This window comes from Balaenoptera physalus (assembly GCF_965194825.1).
Source record: "Balaenoptera physalus genome assembly, chromosome: 2".
Taxonomy (NCBI): domain Eukaryota; kingdom Metazoa; phylum Chordata; class Mammalia; order Artiodactyla; family Balaenopteridae; genus Balaenoptera; species Balaenoptera physalus.
This window is the reverse complement of record NC_138883.1, coordinates 178,191,653-178,210,245: the sequence shown is the minus strand read 5'-3', so window position 1 is coordinate 178,210,245 and position 18,593 is coordinate 178,191,653. Positions and strand designations below refer to the sequence as shown.

Here is an 18,593-nt window from a genome sequence, read left to right as displayed (position 1 = left end):
TGGGACAAATTGCTGCAATCTCATGATAAAACCTGAACGGATGAGGAGTTGCTTCTCATGAATAAGCAAAGAAGGTGGTTTCTTGAGAGGGAATCTACTCCTGGTGAAGATTGTTTGAGATGACAACAAAGGATTTAGAATATTCAGTTGATAAAGCAGCAGGGTTTGAGAGCATTGACCCCAAAGTTGAAAGATGTTGTACTGTGGGTAAAGTGCTATCAACCAGCATTGCGTGCGAAAGAAATCATTTGTGAAAGAAAGAGCCAACCGATGCGGCAAACTTCACTGTTGTCTTTTTTTTTTTTTTTTTTTTTTTTTTAAATTTACTTATTTATTTATTTATTTTTGGCTGTGTTGGGTCTTCGTTTCTGTGCGAGGGCTTTCTCTAGTTGCGGCAAGCGGGGGCCACTCTTCATCGCGGTGCACGGGCCTCTCACCATCGTGGCCTCTCTTGTTGGGAGCACAGGCTCCAGACGCGCAGGCTCAGCAGCTGTGGCTCACGGGCCCAGTCGCTCCGCGGCATGTGGGATCTTCCCAGACCAGGGCTCGAACCCGTGTCCGCTGCACCGGCAGGCAGACTCTCAACCACTGCGCCACCAGGGAAGCCCTTCACTGTTGTCTTATTTTAAGAAATTGTCACTGCCAGCCCAACGGTCAGCTACCAATCAACATCAGCAGCCGTCAACATCCAGGCAAGGCCTTCCACCAGCAAAAAGATTAGGACTCACTGAACGCTCAGATGATGGTTAGCGTTTTTTAGCAATAAAGTATTTGTTAAATTATGGTATGTAAATTCATTTTTTAGATATAATGCTATTGCACATTTAACGTACTACGGTAGAGTGTAAACATAACTTTTCTATGTACTGGGCGTCCAAAAACTCAGTGTGATCCACTTTATTGCAATATTCACTTTACTGCGGTAGTCTAGAACCAACCCTGAGATATCTCTGAGGTTCGTCTGTAATGAGGTTCCTTAAGACGTGAGAGGAGGAACAAGCTTAGACAAAAAGAAGAGAAGTCTCCATTTGACCCACTCTTGGCTCCCACGTGGTGCTCCCAGTGGAGGTAACTAGAACTCGGGTAAATAGGCTGGAGATGCCTGTTTGGGGGTCTCCAGGAGGAGAAGACCAAAGGCTCTCGTCCCCGGAGCCAGCAGCCCTGTGTGATCTGCCCCAACTACCCCAGCTCTCCCAGCCACTGTCCTGCTCTGCCTCACACCACCATGCAGATCTGGACATGGCTGCTGCCATTTGTTTAAACGTGCCAAGCTCTTTCCCATTTGAGGACCTGGTGTGGGAAGAATGCAGAGAAACCATAAGGTGTAGGGCAGGGGGCACGCTGTTACCACCCCAGGGCCCAAGGGACATGGAGAGAGTGATCACCGGAGCCTGGAGAGAGAGCAAGCGTCACCTGGCAGCACCTGGGATCTTGGCTTGAGGGAGGGAACCAAGGAACTAAGTGCCTGATCTCATGTTTTGCCCTCATCTCCTATGGGTTCCCTTTGCCCAAACTAGACACCAGGGAGGAGAGTGGCAAGGGAGCCAGAGTCTGTTAATGTGGTCCTTACAGGTCAGCCTCTTGGTACAGAGAAGGTGGAGAAAAGGTGGGGAGCGGATCTGGAATGGCAAATGGAAAACACACTACACGAGGACCCTAGGACCCAATAAAACCCACCAAAAATATGGACTTTGGTTGAGATGCTTCCCAACCAAAAGGACACGACTGCATGTTCAGACCTGTATTGCAAAGGCTCCTGGGAGACAAGGAAGCACCCTCCACCCCAGGGAAATTGGGTGTGTTCTAAGCCCCCAAGGACCACACAGATTGCATTTCCAAAGTATGTTCTTAGATGTGCCTCTCAAAACGAAATTCCATGTTCCATGAAAAAAAGGTATCGTAATCAAATAAGTTCAGAAAATCCTGGGTTAAGCTGATTTTTCACTTCAAGGTTTCTGAAGCCCTGTACTGTTCTAGGATACATAGTTAATCTCCAAAAGGAAGGGCTTCTTGGGGGCATCTCGTGGACCACTGTGTTCTTTATGATACACACATGTGCCACCCTGAGAATCAGGCTACCGTGATTCTAGCTGCAGGTCTGCCACTGCTGGGCTCTGTGGACACCGCAAGCCACTTAACCCACTTGGATCTCACCTTCCTTGTCCCCCCGAGTTAAGGGGTTGATCTAAGATGTTCATATTTTTAAGATTTGTTGTCTATCCCAGAGTCAAGGTTGACCAATAACCTTGAATTTCTCAGGATAAAAAGCACGAGCCCTTGGGAGAACCACAGAGCAACGGCTTTCTCAGAGGGCACCCTGGTGACCGTCTTCTCCCCTGGACCCAGGCCTTAGTCCTGAACTGGTTAATCGTCATTTCTGCACAGCTCTGGTCCCTGGCAGTGACGCACGCTGACCTGAGTGCCTGCAGCGAAATTACACAGCCTCGGATTCTGCCCGGTCTGGTTCTACCTCTGTGACTCACTCATCTCCATCCGTGACACTTCAGGGTTCCCCAAGGTCATCCCGCTGTGCCCGGGATCACATGTCCTGTGGTTCTGAGCTCACCAGGCCTCACCAGCAGCTCCACCCATTCTGTCCTCAGCAGTTTTCTTCTAGCTGCTGATTTACTTTTTCCATACCATTTTGTTTATTCCTTATATCTTCCTCTTTTTTCCTACCAACTGTGGACAGCAGTTTCATTTTTCTTCTCTTTCTTCCCCAAACTGCCACTTCCCTCCTTCCCATCCTCTCACTGCTCTCTGTGGCTCCCCTGTATTTTTCAGGGCAAAAGTTACCATTCCCCTTCCTCCTTGGGACCTTGAAATCTAACACTTCCGTCGATTGTGACACAGTAGCAAGTTAGCTATTCACTAGGGTGACGGTAGAATTGATCTTTCAGACTGAGATACTTTTGAGTGTGAAGGAGGGTGCTGTTAACAATTATGCCAAAACAATAGGTGTAAACCAGGACTGTTGCAGGTGGGGTTTTATCGTCACCCCGTTGTGTGCAGACATATGATTTACCATACGGCTGACATTTTATATAATTTGCTGTCGAGTTGCATTTCTGTCCTAATCCTGCAGATTAGAAGCACTATTCCTGATGCATGTTTTCTTGAGTCACATGCGTTGCATGTCTGTCTCTGACAGTCCCCTAGATCAGCCAAATTTCTCCTCTAAATGACGAACTCCCTAATTTGGAGGTTAAACCTGCCGTCATGGTCACGGTCACTGGAGTTGCCATTCAGATAACAGTTGAATCTGCATCCTTGCCTTTACCCCCCATCAACTTCCCAGCTTTTTTTTTTGTACCTTCTTTATCCACCTGTACCAACTTTCCAGCTTGATCTGATTGTCTTTCTTTTAGTCATCTATCGCAGCCTTCACCGGCATAGCCCCAACGTCAAGAGCAAGAACTTCTGGGTCCTCAACACCCCGACCCTTACCAGACTGCTTCTGCTGTGAAGTTTGTGCTCTTCTTCCTCAGCAACTAGATGCTTTTTGGCAAGTGCCCACACTGACTTCACCAGCCTCTGTGTATCGTTTTGATGGTAAGAGATAGAACCCCAACTCAAGCCAGTTTAGCTCCAATGGGGAATTCATTGACTCAAGGAGCTAAGAAAAATTTTTGATAATGTGATGCAGCTGAGCCTGAGAAAAGACTGGAACCAGAGATATGAGTGCCCCCGGACTGTCTGCATCTCTTGTCCTATTTGGGTCATCAGCTTGAGTCTTCCCCCTTGATGACTAGCATTACCACATGCCAGGAAATGTGGTTTCTGTGCTCCCAAGTTTTACACCTTGGTGCTGGGGAGATGGGGGGCAGCCATAGCCATATTTCCATCAATTCTTAGGTATGAACTTGGGTTATGACCACCAGGAGTCCCTGAGGTCACACTTGTCTGGGAGGGCACAGTGGGTGGAGGCATATCTCCTGTCTGGAGCATTGATGAGATCTCTGTTTGGATACAGGGGAGAGATCTCCCAACAGCTTGGTTCTTAAGGCAGGAAACAGGTTTCTTGGTGATATATGTACCCGGGTGGTTTCTGGTGCATTCTCAGATTCTTCTGCCAGTTTTTGTTGATGACTGGGTGAGAAAGAATTCATTTTGCTTAACTGGTGTGCTTGGTGAATGTCTGACATACCTTAGTGCTTTTGACACTGAGGTAATTAACCCCATGGCATTGGGTCCCCAGTCCAAAAATCTAGGCAGGAACCAGCTTGCATCTGATTCTCCATCCCTAAGTGGATGAGCTGGAGCCAGAGCGAGAAAGGCAGGGGCCGTTTCCAGGAGAATGGAGGTGCTGGTGGAGAGTCCCACAGATTCCTCTACCCTGTGTCTCCTGGACCCCACGGGCCATCCATCATCTTCCACGTTTCTTCTCCTAACCCCTGGGTGATGTGCTTTCTCCTGTTTAGTGTGCAACAGTCTATCAGTTAAACTCACTCTAGTTTCCTTTTTTTTTAATTGTTTTATTTGTGATTATCAGCTGCTGGTGAGGTTGTTATTTTAGGAAGGTCCTTGGGAGTTGTCATTATATAACTGCCCGAGCTACCGCCCAACAAGCCAGAAATTGTCGGGGGCACTCACCTCCACCCCGTTGTTCTAGCACAACAAACAACTTCTCGTCTCTGCCCCGCACCCATCTCCCCACTTCCTCCCCTCTGTCCCTGGCTGTTCCCTGGATTAGTCACATGCCTGTCAACTTTCAGCTGAGCTTTATCACGTGGGAAATTGATTCATTTGAGTTGAACTCCCAAGTTACCTTCACCTTTGGCACCTTTCTTTTGTGCACCTTGAGTTTCTTTTCAGATAAAGTATGATTGCTCCCTTTGGTCAAGTTGAGTGTCTCCTTCTTCAAATTTCTCTTGGGGTCTTTTCCGAGGACCTTGTTGCCCGTGTGCCCTAGATCCACAGACCCACACACATACACCCACCAGCACCACCTCCATCACCTCCACTTGATGGATTTTCCCTCTGTGCCTCCCCTTCCCTCTTTCCCTTTAGGGATCTAAACCACACAAGCCCATCCTTGCCCCAGTGGGGAGTACCTGCTTCTGCCTGTGCTTCCCTCTTCTCATGGTTATCCCCGGCTACTTCTTCAGCATCCCTTCGATTTCTTCAGGATGCACTGATCCACCCCTGTTCCTGCCCAAAACCTGCCCTGCAAGCTTTGCCCTAGCGGTCCCCTGCCAGCCCTGTGTTTCATTTCCCCTCTCGCTCTGGTCCCACCTCCGCTGTGGCCTGCATGTGCGTAGTTTATATAAATGTAACTTCTTTCCACCCAGAGATTACCCCAGGCTTTTTGCTTTTTTAAACTCAAATCACAGATACAGGCACTATGCTTGAAACCCCATTCTTAACGGCACAGTTGAATTCAGTGTTTCCTCTTTTCTGTTGTATTTTTAAAATAACAAAGGTATTCTTTGTTGTTGTGAAAATAATACATGGTTGTAATAGAAAATTGTCAATTGAAATATTAACTTTTGCTGTCCAGTATATCTTTTCTTCTGTTTAAAAGGTACGTTTCTTTTTTAAAAAAAATTGTAATCATATTACATATACAGTTGTAGATCCTCCCATTTTCACTTAATATTAAGACTCGTTCCTCAAATATTCATCGTGTGTTTCTGTGTGTGAAGGATTGTTTCAGGTCCTGGAGATAGAGTGCTTTCCACCCTCCTTGAGTTTATGGGCTAACGTTGGAAGTAACAGGGCCCTCATGATACTGTGTGGAAAGCATAAAATCTAGTCTTGGAGGGGCTGATCAGGAAGGGTCCCCGCAGCGAAGCGAGGTCCCACCTAAGATCTAAAGAATTAACAGGGGTTAGCTGGCAATAGGGAAAGACTGTTCTAGGCACAGGAAACAGCAAGTGTGCAGCATAGAGGGGAAAGGGCAAGAGAAGTTTAAAGGCTGATTCTAGAGAGGCAATAATGGACGGTGTGAGCCAGGTTATTGAGTGTGTATTTTATCTTAAGAGCGCCAGACACTTCCTTTTGAGCATAATTAGATTTTCCTGTAAGACAACTGTAGCTACAGTCATGAAGCAGGGATCAACTCCTTTGTCTAATTATTAACTCTTCCTAATATACTTTTTACTGATAACATGAGATTCATAAGTGGAGGTTCCATCACTTACTTAATCCTCTCTTCCTGCCGTTCCTGATATTTCACAGTTATAAATAATGTTGCAGTAAACATATTTCTCCTGGGTTCTCCTCTGCACAAACTGAAACCCTTTGGGATGCCAATTGAACAGCCTCTTCTACGTACTTAACCCTATGTTTTCTTTGTTCTGACTCTAGTTCATATTTCATGCCTCCAATCCAAGCACTTAACCAGCCTACAGATTTAGCAGGACCTATTAGGACCAGCGGCTGGATAGGAGGTCCCACCTGGGCTTGACTGTCCATGTTTACCCACCCCTCCATCCACTACCAAACTTCCACGGGAGCTCTCAGCATTGTAGCAGAGACTCTCGCACATTTCACATCATAAAGAAAGCCCCATGGACAGGTTCACATGTGTCTCCGAAAGGAGCTGGGAGTTCCAGTGGGTAGAGAGCTTGGTGGTATATTGACAGCATACACACTAACCGAAAATGGACTGAAAATTCACATCAACCCTTTCCACACACTTCCTCTTTTTCTTCGGACCTTTTTTTAGTTTCCCCAGCTTACCTCTTAATTACCATCAGTGAGTACAGGAGAGAAAGGAAGCATATGCCACCCTTCTTGAGTTGTTGGGCTATTTTAGGTCAGATGTCATGGATCCACAATTGAAGATTTGAACTAAAAGTTCTAGGAAGCTTCACACCAGTGTCATAAATGACTAAACCTCATTTCTCCGGCTTGGGTATCAAAGAGCCAAAACAAGTGTTGGAGGTTCTGTAACTATTTAGGTAAGGTGGCATTCCTGCTTTTCCATGTTATTTCCTACTCGTTGCAACTCTTCTTGTTATTCTGTCATCTTTCTTGACCACTTAGCTTCCTCTCAAATTAAATTTTATTCATTATGGAAACACCGTTTTCATGGTTCATAATTTCTTGCAAACTACGCTTTGTACAGCCGAGATATTAAAAACCACACCAAAGTTTATAGAACTTCCAGAAACCTTATACTAATAAACTATCCCATCCTTGGTACATTTTTGGGCATATTTTTAAATCTCTTCTAAGTCTTATTAAAATTCCACATGCTTCTTTGTGCAGAAGCAGATTGCCAGATAGAAGTCTTTCATTCACTTATTCATTCATTTTTTCAAAAAATGTTTATTAAAGAACCCACTATGAGTGAGCTTTGTGATACACACTCTACTATACCAGGATCCGGATGATGTAAAGTGGGACCTGGGTCCCAGGTCTAATCTCAAACTTTGATCAAGAGTTAAGAAGATATTCAGTGTTCTGAATACCTCAATAAAAAAAGGCGTTTTTGTACAACTTGCGAAGATGACTCTATCACAATGGCACACCTAACATAATGCCCAGAGCATATCATGTTTTAACACTCCCTTCCTCTATATGACAAAATAATTATGAAATGAAATAAATTACAGTTATGAGCAGAAAAGAAGCACAATGTTCTTTTACTGAGCTTCAACTATATAATAACCATGCTAGTAAAAATATTAAAAATGAAATAGATATTACAGTTCAAAAAACAAAAATGTCAAATGATTAATATTTTTAATTGCATTAATTTGTTTTGTGAAAGAGGTAAAAACTGTACTTTTTTCTGTTGCAGTAGACAATAATAAATTATAGTTTCTGTTTTCCAGCCATAACACCTGCAAATCTGTCAATGACAGACTGAGCTTTGATTGATCTTCTTTGCATATTCATGTGCAGTACACTCTGTGGTATGGTTGGATTTGTCCATCTTCACTACAGTTGATTGAAGAACAATGTTTATTAATTTTAATTGTAAAAAGTTTCTTCCACATGAGACATCAGGTATACAAATAGTTAGGAAAAGAATATAGTTTAGCAGAGATTCCCATAAATCCCATTTCACAATAAATTCCAGAAATGGCAACACTGTTAATATTTTTGTTTCTTGGGGACTGATCCCAGTGGCTTTCAAAAGTCTTCATACTAAAAAAAATTTCCATTATCTTCCAAATATCTTCTCCAGAAAATTCACCATACGTTTCCTCTATATTTGTTAAAATTTTTCAAAGTTTTTCTTCATCTCCAAAAATCGGAGCATAAACATTGACATTATCTGCTCTGTCTGTTCCTTTAGAACAAGCATCAGGTTCTTGGGGAAAATCATTGGGGCATTCAAACAGTGTCCTTTGGGTTTCTTCTGGCAATATAAGGCCAGCATCTTTTGTCATTCCTCTACATTCTTCTTCAAAATTTAATTCTTTTTCTACATCATCATCGCTTGTTTATATTTTGTTGTTGCAGGATTAAAGACCTTTTCCTAAATCCTAAGCACATCCTCCCAACTTCCAAGTCAGGATTAATTTTCAAAATTAGTCTGTGGCATGCACAGCTTCATACTGAGCCCATCTTCTTTGGGAAAGACTTTTGGTTTGATACCTATAATCTGCAGCACTTTTCATTGATGAGGTGAGACTACTAAGAATTAATTAAAATTTCCCATAATTCCAACAATATCACACATGAAGAAACACACCCAAAAGAGTAAACTCTGCAAAGTTGCAGAGAATGATTTCCAAGAGACACAACTAGGACTTGATCAATTTCTTAGATCTTTGCCAGACATCACCGTGCACACTGGTCGGAACTACAGTGTTGACATTTCTTTGACCATGGCAGAGATTTACGCTCAGTCCATCTACATCCAGTTGTTCCAAGATTTCTTTGATGTGTCTAGCAGCGATCTTTCCAGAATTGGAAAAGAAGCCCAGAAGTGATTATTTTAACTTGATTATCGTCATCAATACGGACACATCTGATCACTTCAAATATTTAATAACTGTGAGAATATCAGCACTGCAGTTAAAGGAATGCCAATGTATTTTGCTTTTTAAACATGTATCACTATTTTCAATTTGGTGTAACTTCCCAGAATATGAATAAATTAATTTTGAATTTTCTTTTAAATACACATGAGTTAAAATTCTCTTCTAAAGGAATAGTATTTTAATTTTTACAAAATATTCCTTCAAAACTGGACTGCAATTTGAGGCTATTTCCACCAGTGTCAACAAATTTATTTTTATTCCTGATAATATATCGGCTTTTTAACCACAGAAAGATTTTGTTTAGCTAAAAATATAATTAGGCTCAAAAGATGATACAAAATTTCTCACTATTTTTCTTTCTTAATCTATTTCCACTTGATGGATTTTGTTAGTAGTTTTTAGGAGTTTTGACTCTATTGCCAGCATTTCCACTTGTCTAAAGCAAGAGAGATGTGACTCTGATATCTCATGTTCAAGGACATTAAGATTCAATTTCCTCAGGTTTTAGAGCCAGTTAAAAGTTGAATGTTCCATTTTTTAAAACCTCATCTGCAAGCCGTCTCCAACAAAAACTAAACAAATTATAAAATATTTTGCTTTTTAAATTTAGAATTACAAATTTTAAAATTATTTGTTATAAGAGAAATTCCATTGGTATTTTGGTAGAGATTGCATTGAATCTGTAGACTGTAGTGTGGTCATTTTAACAATATTAATTCTTCCAGTGCCTGAATACAATATATTTTTCCATTTGTTTGTGTCATCTTCAATTTCTTTCATCACTGTCTTATAGTTTTAAGTGACCAGGTCTTTATCCTCCTTAGTTAGATTTATTCCTAGGTATCTTATTCTTTTTTTGTTTTCATTGGGGGAAGATGTGGAATCTTTTTTTTTTTTAATTAATTTATTTATTTTTAAATTTTTGGCTGTGTTGGGTCTTCGTTTTTGTGCGAGGGCTTTCTCTAGTTGCGGCAAGTGGGGGTCACTCTTCATCGTGGTGCACGGGCCTCTCACTATCGTGGCCTCTCCTGTTGCAGAGCACGGGCTCCAGATGCGCAGGCTCAGTAGTTGTGGCGCACGGGCTTAGTTGCTCCATGGTATGTGGGATCTTCCCAGACCAGGGCTCGAACCCGTGTCCCCTGCATTCGCAGGCAGATTCTCAACCACTGCGCCACCAGGGAAGACCTTATTCTTTTTGATGCAATGTAAGTTGAATTATTTTCTTAATTTCTCTTTCTGATAGTTTGCTGTTAGTGTATAGATACACAACAGATTTCTGTATATTAACTTGGTGTCCTGCAACTTTACTGAATTCATTTATTACTTCTAATAGGTTTTTGGTGGCATGTTTAGGATTTTATACATATAGTATCATGTCATCTGAAAACAGTGGCTTTGGTTTTTGTTTGCTTTTCTTCGCATAGTTCTTTTAGGTGTAAGTTTAGGTTGCTTATTTGAAATTTTTGTTGATTCCTGAGGTAGGTCTGTATCACTGTAAACTTCCCTTGTAGAATTGCTTTTGCTATGTCCTACAGATTTTGGATCATTGTGTTTCCATTTTCATTTGTCTCCAAGTATTTTTTGACTTCCTTGTGACCCATTGGTTGTTTAGTAGCTTATTGTTTAGCCTCCAAGTGTTTGTGTTTTTTGCAGTTTTTTTCTTATAGTTGATTCCTAGTCTCATAGCACTGTGGTCAGAAAAGATGCTTGATATGGTTTCACTTTTCTTAAATTTACCGAGGCTTGTTCTGTGGCCTAGCATGCCAACACTCATGGGCAAACCTTGATCCATCTTGGAGAGCATTCCATGTGCAGTTGAAAAGAAAGTGTATTCTACTGCTTTATATATCAATTAAATCCATCTCATCTAACGTGTCATTTAAGGCAAGAGTTTCTTTATTGGTTTTCTGTTTTCTGTCTGGATGATCTGTCCATTGATGTAAGTGGCGTGCTAAAGTCCCAAACTATTATTATGTTACTGGCAATTTCTCCCATTATGTTTGTTAATATTTACTTTATGTATTTAGGTGCTCCAATGTTGGGTGCATATACATGTACCTATATATTTACAATTGTCATATCTTCTTCTTGGATTGATCCTTCCATCATTATGTAGTGTCCTTCTTTGTCTCTTCTTAACAGTCATGAAAACAGTCTTTGTTTTCAAGTCTGTTTTGTCTGATATAAGTATTGCTACTCCAACTTTTGCTTCATTTCCATTTGCATGGAATACTTTTTCCATCCCCTTGCTTTCAGTATGTGTGTATATTTAGATGTAAAATGAGCCTTTCGTAGGCAGTATGTACATGGGTCTTGTTTTTGTATCCATTTGACCACTATATGTCTTTTGATTGGAGCATTTAGTCCATTTACATTTAAAGTGATTATTGATAGGTATGTACTTATTGTCATTTTGTTAATTGTTTTCTGGTTGTTTTGTAGTTCTTCTTTGTTCCTTTCTTCTTGTGCTCTCTTGTCTTGAGATTTGATGACTATCCTTAATGTCATATTTGAATTCCTTTCTATCTTCTGTGTATCTATTTAGATTTTTGGTTTGTGGCTACCATGAGTTTTATATATAGCAACCAACACATGAATGTTTTAAGTTGCTGATCTCTTGGACTCAATGCTTTCCAACAACCTGCATTTTTGATCCCTCCCCCAACATTTAATGTTTTTGACATCATATTTTACATCTTTTTCTTTTGTGTATCCCTTGTTACATATACTTATTATGGATATAGATGATTTAACCAATTTTGTCTTTTAACCTTCCTACTAGTTTTATATGTGATTGATCTACTACCTTTACTGTATCTTTTCCCTTACCAATGAGGCTTTTTTCCTTTCTAGTTTTTATATTTCTAGTTGTGGTCTTTTCTTTTCCACTTAGGAAGTCCCCTTAACATTTCTTGTAAAGCTGGTTTAGTGGTGCTGGACTCTTTCAGCTTTTGCTTATCTGTAAAACTCTTTATTTCTCCTTCAAATCTGAATAAAAGCCATGCCAAGTAGAGTATTCTTGGTTGTAGGTTTTTTCCTTTCATCACTTTAACTATATCATGCCACTCCCTTCTGGCCTTCAATGTTTCTGCTGAAAACTCAGTTTACAGTCTCATGGGAGTTCACTTGTACATAACTAGTTGCTTTTCCCTCTGCATTTAAGATTCTCTCTTTATCTTTAATTTTTGCAATTTTAATTACGATGTGTCTTGGTGTAGACCTCTTTGCTTTGATCTTACTTGGGACTTTCTGTGCTTCCAGTACCTGAATGTATGTTTCCTTTCCCAGGCTAGGGGAGCTTTCTGCTATTATCACTTCAAATGAATTCTCTACCCCTTTCCCTCTCCCTTCTTCTGGGACTCCTACAATGTGAATATTATTATGCTTGATGTTGTCCCGAATGTCTCTTAAACTGTCCTCATCTCTTATAATTGTTTTTTTCTTTTTCTGTTCATCTTGGTTGATTTTCACTACTCTGTCTTCCAGTTCACTGATCCATTCCTCTGTATCATCTAATCTACTTTAATTCCTTCAAGTGTATTTTTTATTTCAGTCATTGTATTCTTCAACTCCATCTGGTTCTTCTTTATATTTCTTCATTCTTCATTAAACTTTTCACTGTGTTCATTCATTCTTCTCCCAAGGTCTTCAAGCATCTTTATGATCATTACCTTGAACTCTTTATTGGGTAGATTGCTTATCTCTAATTTGCTTAGTTCTTCTTCTGGGGCTTAATCTTCTTCATTTGGAACATATTCTTTTGTTGCCTCATTTTGCCTAATTCTCTGTCTTTATTTGTATGCATTAGGTAAGTCGGTTACGTTTTCTGATTTTGGAGATGTGGCCTTATGTAGGAGACTCCAGTGGGACCCTGCAGCACACCCTTCTCTGGTCACCAGAGCTGCATGCTCTAGGGGTGCCGCTATGTGTGCTGCGGGGGCCCTTCTGTCATGGTGGGGCTGACTCGTGGGTGCGCCGGTAGGTGGGGCTGACCCCCAGTCCAGTGGGCTGCCCGGCCCTACCTCATGAGGATGTTGTTGGTCTGTTGCCGGGTGGTGTGGGCCCCAGCATGGCACCTTAAACTTATACAGTGCTGTATATCAATTACATCTCAATAAAATTGGAAGGAAATAATTTTAATAAACCACCTATGTTCTCTGTAATTTTGGTACTTGGTAGACATTTATGAAACCATGATACTGTTAACATCAACTTCCTGTTTTATTCTTTTTTTCCTTTCTTTTAAACAGTAGAGTAGGGACCATCTTTGTTGTGAGAGACTCATTTTCCTTCTTGATGAGCTTACTCGTCAAGTCATATGCAACTGGTATTGGCCACAAAAAAAAAAGTTTTATTTTCTTGGTCCATTTTTTAGTTTTAAAACCAACAATCAGTAATTTAAAAAGAAAAAATAATTTTAATTTTAAAGATGTTTTTCAAATTTAAAATATTTCACATGTGAACCAAATTTTACACTTACAAAACAAAAATATTGTACCTCACGGTTAGCTCTTTTTTACTATTTCAAATTTTAAACACGAATAGGGACTCCAAGTGGTCACATAGAATGGCAGAATTGAAGTGACTCAAATCTGTTACTTCTTCTCTAAAACCACTGGGCTATCAGTCATTGTTTATTTTGAATCGGTTTAAGCATGGGGATGCGAAAGACCAAGGGGCTGTAGACACAAACCATGACTGAGTGACGGTCCACAATTATGTCACATTGGAAACTTACTTTTGAAACAAATATATGGAGCTGAGTTCTCTGTGGGAATAACTTTGTAATTAGCTCCCTAAGTCAGCACCATAAGTTTATTAAATAAGTAATGACTCCACTCTTATGAGGTACTTAGAGCAGTCAATTCAGAGACAGAAAGTAGAAGGGTGGTCACCAGGGGCTGGGAGGAGGGGGACAGGAAGTTAGTGTTTAATGGGGACAGAGTTTCAGTTTTGCAAGATGAAAAGGGTTCTGTGGATGGGTGGTGGTGATGATTGCATAACAACGTGAATGTGCTTAGTGCCACTTAACTGTACACTTCAAAGTGGTTAAAATGGGAAGTTGTATATTTTATGTAGCATAGTTTACCACAATTTTAAAAACGACTAATTTTTTTAAAAACAAAAAAAGGATAAGTAATTAAAATGTGCTAACTTTTAGCTTACACATGTATTGAAAAGTCAACAGTCACCACAGCAATTGTTTAGAATTTAGATCAAGAGATTTTTTTTCAGGAAGGAGCATTTTATCACCGATCAGGACATAGTAGTAGTCAAAAGCACATCAGCTTGTGTTGATTTCATTATAGTTTGTGAGTTCTCTGTAGACAATGCCCCGCCATCCCCTGAACTCTGGAGGACAGCTCCCACTGCCCCATCTGAAACCAAGTAGGACCCTGTGGGGCTCCTGTGTATGGAAGCCTTTCTGTCCCCCATTTCTTGTTTGTAGGGGATAGACTCCAGTCTCCATGACCTTCCCTGAGTTCCGAAGGGCAGATTCAAACAGTTGCTAATCAGGGAAGGGTGGGGATGCAGAGATAAGGGAGGGTCAGCCAAGAAACAATAGGGCAGCCTTGGGGCGGGGTCCTGGTTCTGCCTCAAGGGATATGCATAACAGTATCTTTGAGCTCTTCTGCAGAACTAAAACCCCCAATAAATTGAAGATGTTGACATTCTTCATTCCAAAGAGAAGGTCACTGTTTGATAGCCTCCAGAACCAGAGAAGCTCTTCAAGAGACCACCTGAGGCCAGATTAAAGGAGTACAGGCCCTGCACACACCCTAATCTTATCAGCAACTCTGCCCTTGAACCATTGTTATAAAACTCCTCACCAAATCCTCCCATGTTGGGACACACAGTTTTTGGAGGGCACGAACCCACTCTGGCCCCCTTTGCCCAGCAAAGCAATAAGACTATGGCTATTTTTACTTCATCCAAAACTCTGTCTCCAAGATTCAGTTCAGCACCAGTGCACAGAGGCCGAGTTTTCAGCATCACATCCTTGGTCTATCCTTTCAGAGATAATATCCTGGGTTGCACATGTCAGGATGAGAAGAGATGATTAAGTGGTGGGTTTTCTCAATCCCAACATGTCTCAACCCAAGCTATCATCACCGCAGCCCCACCCTACCCTGGAAGCCCAGGCATCTCGCCTTCCTCTCTCTGTCAGACTCATCCCCATCTCGTCAGTCCCCCAGGGTTTAAAACTTACATTACTGGGACTTCCCTGTAGGTCCAGTGGTTAAGAATCTGCCTTCCAATGCAGAGGACGTGGATTCCATCCCTGGTTGGGGAATTAAGATCCCACATGCCGTGGGGCAACTAAGCCAGTGCACCGCAACTACTGAGCTTGCATGCCTCAACGAGAGAGCCCACATGGCACAATGAAGAGCCCACACACGGCAACAAAGATCCCACATGCAACTAAGACCCAACACAGCCAAAAATAAATAAATGAAAAAATAAAAATAAAACTTCTGTTACCACCAGCTCGTTTCTCTCTTTCACCTCCAGGCTCAGCAATATGAACTCCTACCATCCTCTACCATATTCAAATCCAGGCTCCATCCTCCTTTTCTGTACTCACTCCCGGCTAGACTCCCTGAGTCCCATTTCCCTTTTCTCTAAAGTGGATTTATTGTTCTGCCTGGGCCAGTCTTACTTAGGGCTGCTTTCGTCCCAGAAACTCTTTCCTGCCACACCAAGAGGAAACTGATCTGCCTGCTTTCAAGGCCCTTCAAAGCATGACCCCACCCACTGACCAGTATCTCCCACAATCCTCTGGCTTCTGTTGGGTCAGGACCACCCCTCAAGGCTCCACAAACTTGCCTTGCTCATCCCTGCCCCTGGGCATTTGTTTGTGTTTCTTTTCCTGCCTGGGGCAAGCTTCTTGGCCCAGACACCTCCTATGCACCCTGCAAAGTCCCTCTTGGTGCTATAACCTTGAGCGCCTATGTCATCGCTCGTCTAATGAAAAAACAAAAATGGCAGGAATGAGAAAATTCTAGATGAGGGGCTCCCTGAGACCCTGTGCCAGAGATCTTCCAGATGCCCAGCCCCCGACTCCTCCACCCAGCACTCAGCGGACGGAGGCGGGGTGGGGGGGAAGTAGCCACATGAACTACCTCAGTGGACTCTTGCTGTCTGACTTCTGACTGGAGCTCTTACCCTCTAACCCCTCTGTGAGGTTGCCCTGGGGTTGACTGTGTCCCTTGACCAAAGGTCACTGTGCCTTTCGAGGTGGCCTCTTCTACATGACTGTCCTGAGTTCAGTAATCACTCTCTACCCCCCATCCCTGCAGCCTGGAGTTGGTGGCAGTTCTGATACTGCCAGCCCAGAGCTATCAAATTACCCCCCGGTTCCCCTATGCGGCTGTCTCGGGAAAGAGCGCCACTGCGAATCAATTTTTCTGATTGCCTTATCTCTCGAAAAGGATACTCTAGAAGGTTCTCTGTCTCTTGAATGTCTGCCTTCTTTCCCTTGGAACTCTGTATTGAACACCGTTCACACACCTCCCCAGAGTCACATGACCCCACCAGTCTCCTGTGTCCTTGGTTGCTTATTCATGGTGAACCAAGCCTCCTGCCATTGCCACAGCTGCCACCACCTTATCGCCAGGTCTCCACCAAGGGAGGTGGAGGGACCAGGGGGCCACGTGCCAACATGGCCTCCATTGCTCACTCGCCGGTGGGAACCACAGCAGCTCTGACGCCCAGGCCTGACAGGATCCAGGCGGCTCTGGTTCCTCCCTCACTTACGGATTTGAGTGAAGTGCCAAACTGGAGCACATGGAAACTGGTTTCCCAGCAACTGCTCAAAGGTGCCTGGAGACTGAACCCTGTGGTGCAGGGAAGCCAACGGTCACGGGCAAACCTTGATCAATGAGACGGGACAGCTGTGTTTTTTCCTGAAGCTGTGGCCCGTTCAGTAATACACTGACTTGTTTCCCAGCCTTTTCCGTCTCACTCCCTCTTCCCGCACTCTCACTGCCCTGGGATTGTACCACCCCCCAACCTCCAGGGAGGGGAGAGGGGCTGGAGGTTGAATCAGTCACCAGTGGCCATTGATTCAATCAATCATGTCTGTGTAACGAAGCCTCCATTAAAACCCAAAGGGAGGGGCTCAGAGAGCTTCCAGGTTCCAACCAGACCTTTCCAGTTGCCACCAGGCGAGGTCCCAAACTCCAGAAGGACAGAAGTTCCTCTGTTCAGGACCTCGCCCTGTGGATCTCTTCATCTGGCCGTTAATTCCTTTAATATGCCTTGTAATAAGCAGGGGATCTAGTAAGGAAAACAATTCTCTGAGTTCAGTGAGCCACTCTAGCAGATTGATCGAACCCCAGGAGGGCGTCGTGGGAACCTGAGAAGCCCAGGTGACAACCAGGACTGGTGACTGGCATCTGGAATGTGGGGTGGGGACAGTCTTGTAGGACTGAGCACTTCTCCTTGGGATCGGATGCCGGCCCTGGGTAGAATGTGTCAGAATCGTGTTGAATTGTAGGACAGCCAGCTGGTGCCTGAGAATTGCGGGTGGTGTGGAGAACCAGCCCCTGCATCAGAACTGGTGACTAGGAGTTGATTCAACGTCAAAACTACAACACAGTTGGCATGAAAAGGAGTTTGAATGCCATAGGGTTCGTTCACTGGAATAGGACTGTCTCCCCGCACTGCATTTCACAGCTCTGGGGCATAGGGTGGGCACCTAGCAACGTATTTTGTCATTGTTAACTTTAATGAGAAGCTCATGACCTTGTTTCTGTATCAAACACCATCAATTCTTCTCCTTTAATATCACCTTGATGCACCTCCATGTACAGAGTCTCTCCTTCCTGCATCCTTTCCCCCAGAGCCTGTTCTCATAGGTCACATCTCATGATCTCAGCTGGAGACAGGATCCAGCCTCCTGGTACCCACAGAAGGGAAACTTGATGGGTCCCGTTCAGTCCCGTCCACTCGGCGCACCCCAAAGCTAACAGGAGCGTAAAGTGCTGTCTTGCTTCTGCTATGGGATTTCCCAGGCCCTCGAGAGCCCCAGTGTGGTCTGGGGGCAAGATCCTGATGTTAGAAGTCAGAAGCTTTGGCTCCCATCCCTGTCCTGCGAACAGTTCAATTCGGACCTTCGGTGGCTCGGTAAACTTGGCCTGTTCAACGTACAATGAATCTTAAAGATGTCAATGGCTGGGAGCAAACCGAGAGGCCCTCTGGCTCCAGCCCTCCGTTTCTAGAGGAAAGAAAAGCAGGGGCGCCAGACTGGAGCCTCCCGCCTCCTGGCAGAAACAGCTGGGGAAAGGCTTTGTCTAAGACAAATGCAAGACACATGTTAAATATGATTGCTCTTATTAAAACACTTCCTTCTGTCATCACTGGGAAATATTCTGTTAAAAAACAAGACATAAGACTATGTACACATTATGCTGCCGTGTATGCATTTTGTTGTGATTGTTTTCCAAGGAAGGGTGTGGGATGATCACATACGTGTGTATATGTGCAGAATATCTTTGGGAGCAACGACTGCTTCTGGGCAGCGGGCTGGGGGCTGGGTGGGGCTGCAGGGGAGAATGAGGAAGGTATTTGCCAAATCTTTCTGTTCACTCTTGCCTGCTGGCCAGGCGACAAAAGGAACTTTGGGTTTCAGTGAGGAAATCTGAATTA

At 43.2% G+C, this 18,593-nt stretch overlaps 1 long non-coding RNA gene across 1 annotated transcript in view; it reads right to left on the bottom strand.

Annotated features, from left to right (window-relative positions):
- Positions 1-288: 288 nt before the first annotated feature.
- The window catches only part of LOC309654921, a 307,887-nt gene continuing 289,582 nt past the window's right edge, over positions 289-18,593 (bottom strand). Inside the window, exon 2 of the long non-coding RNA XR_014260510.1 lies at positions 289-607. This is a non-coding gene — a long non-coding RNA (uncharacterized lncRNA). The remainder of the gene's footprint in view (positions 608-18,593) is intronic.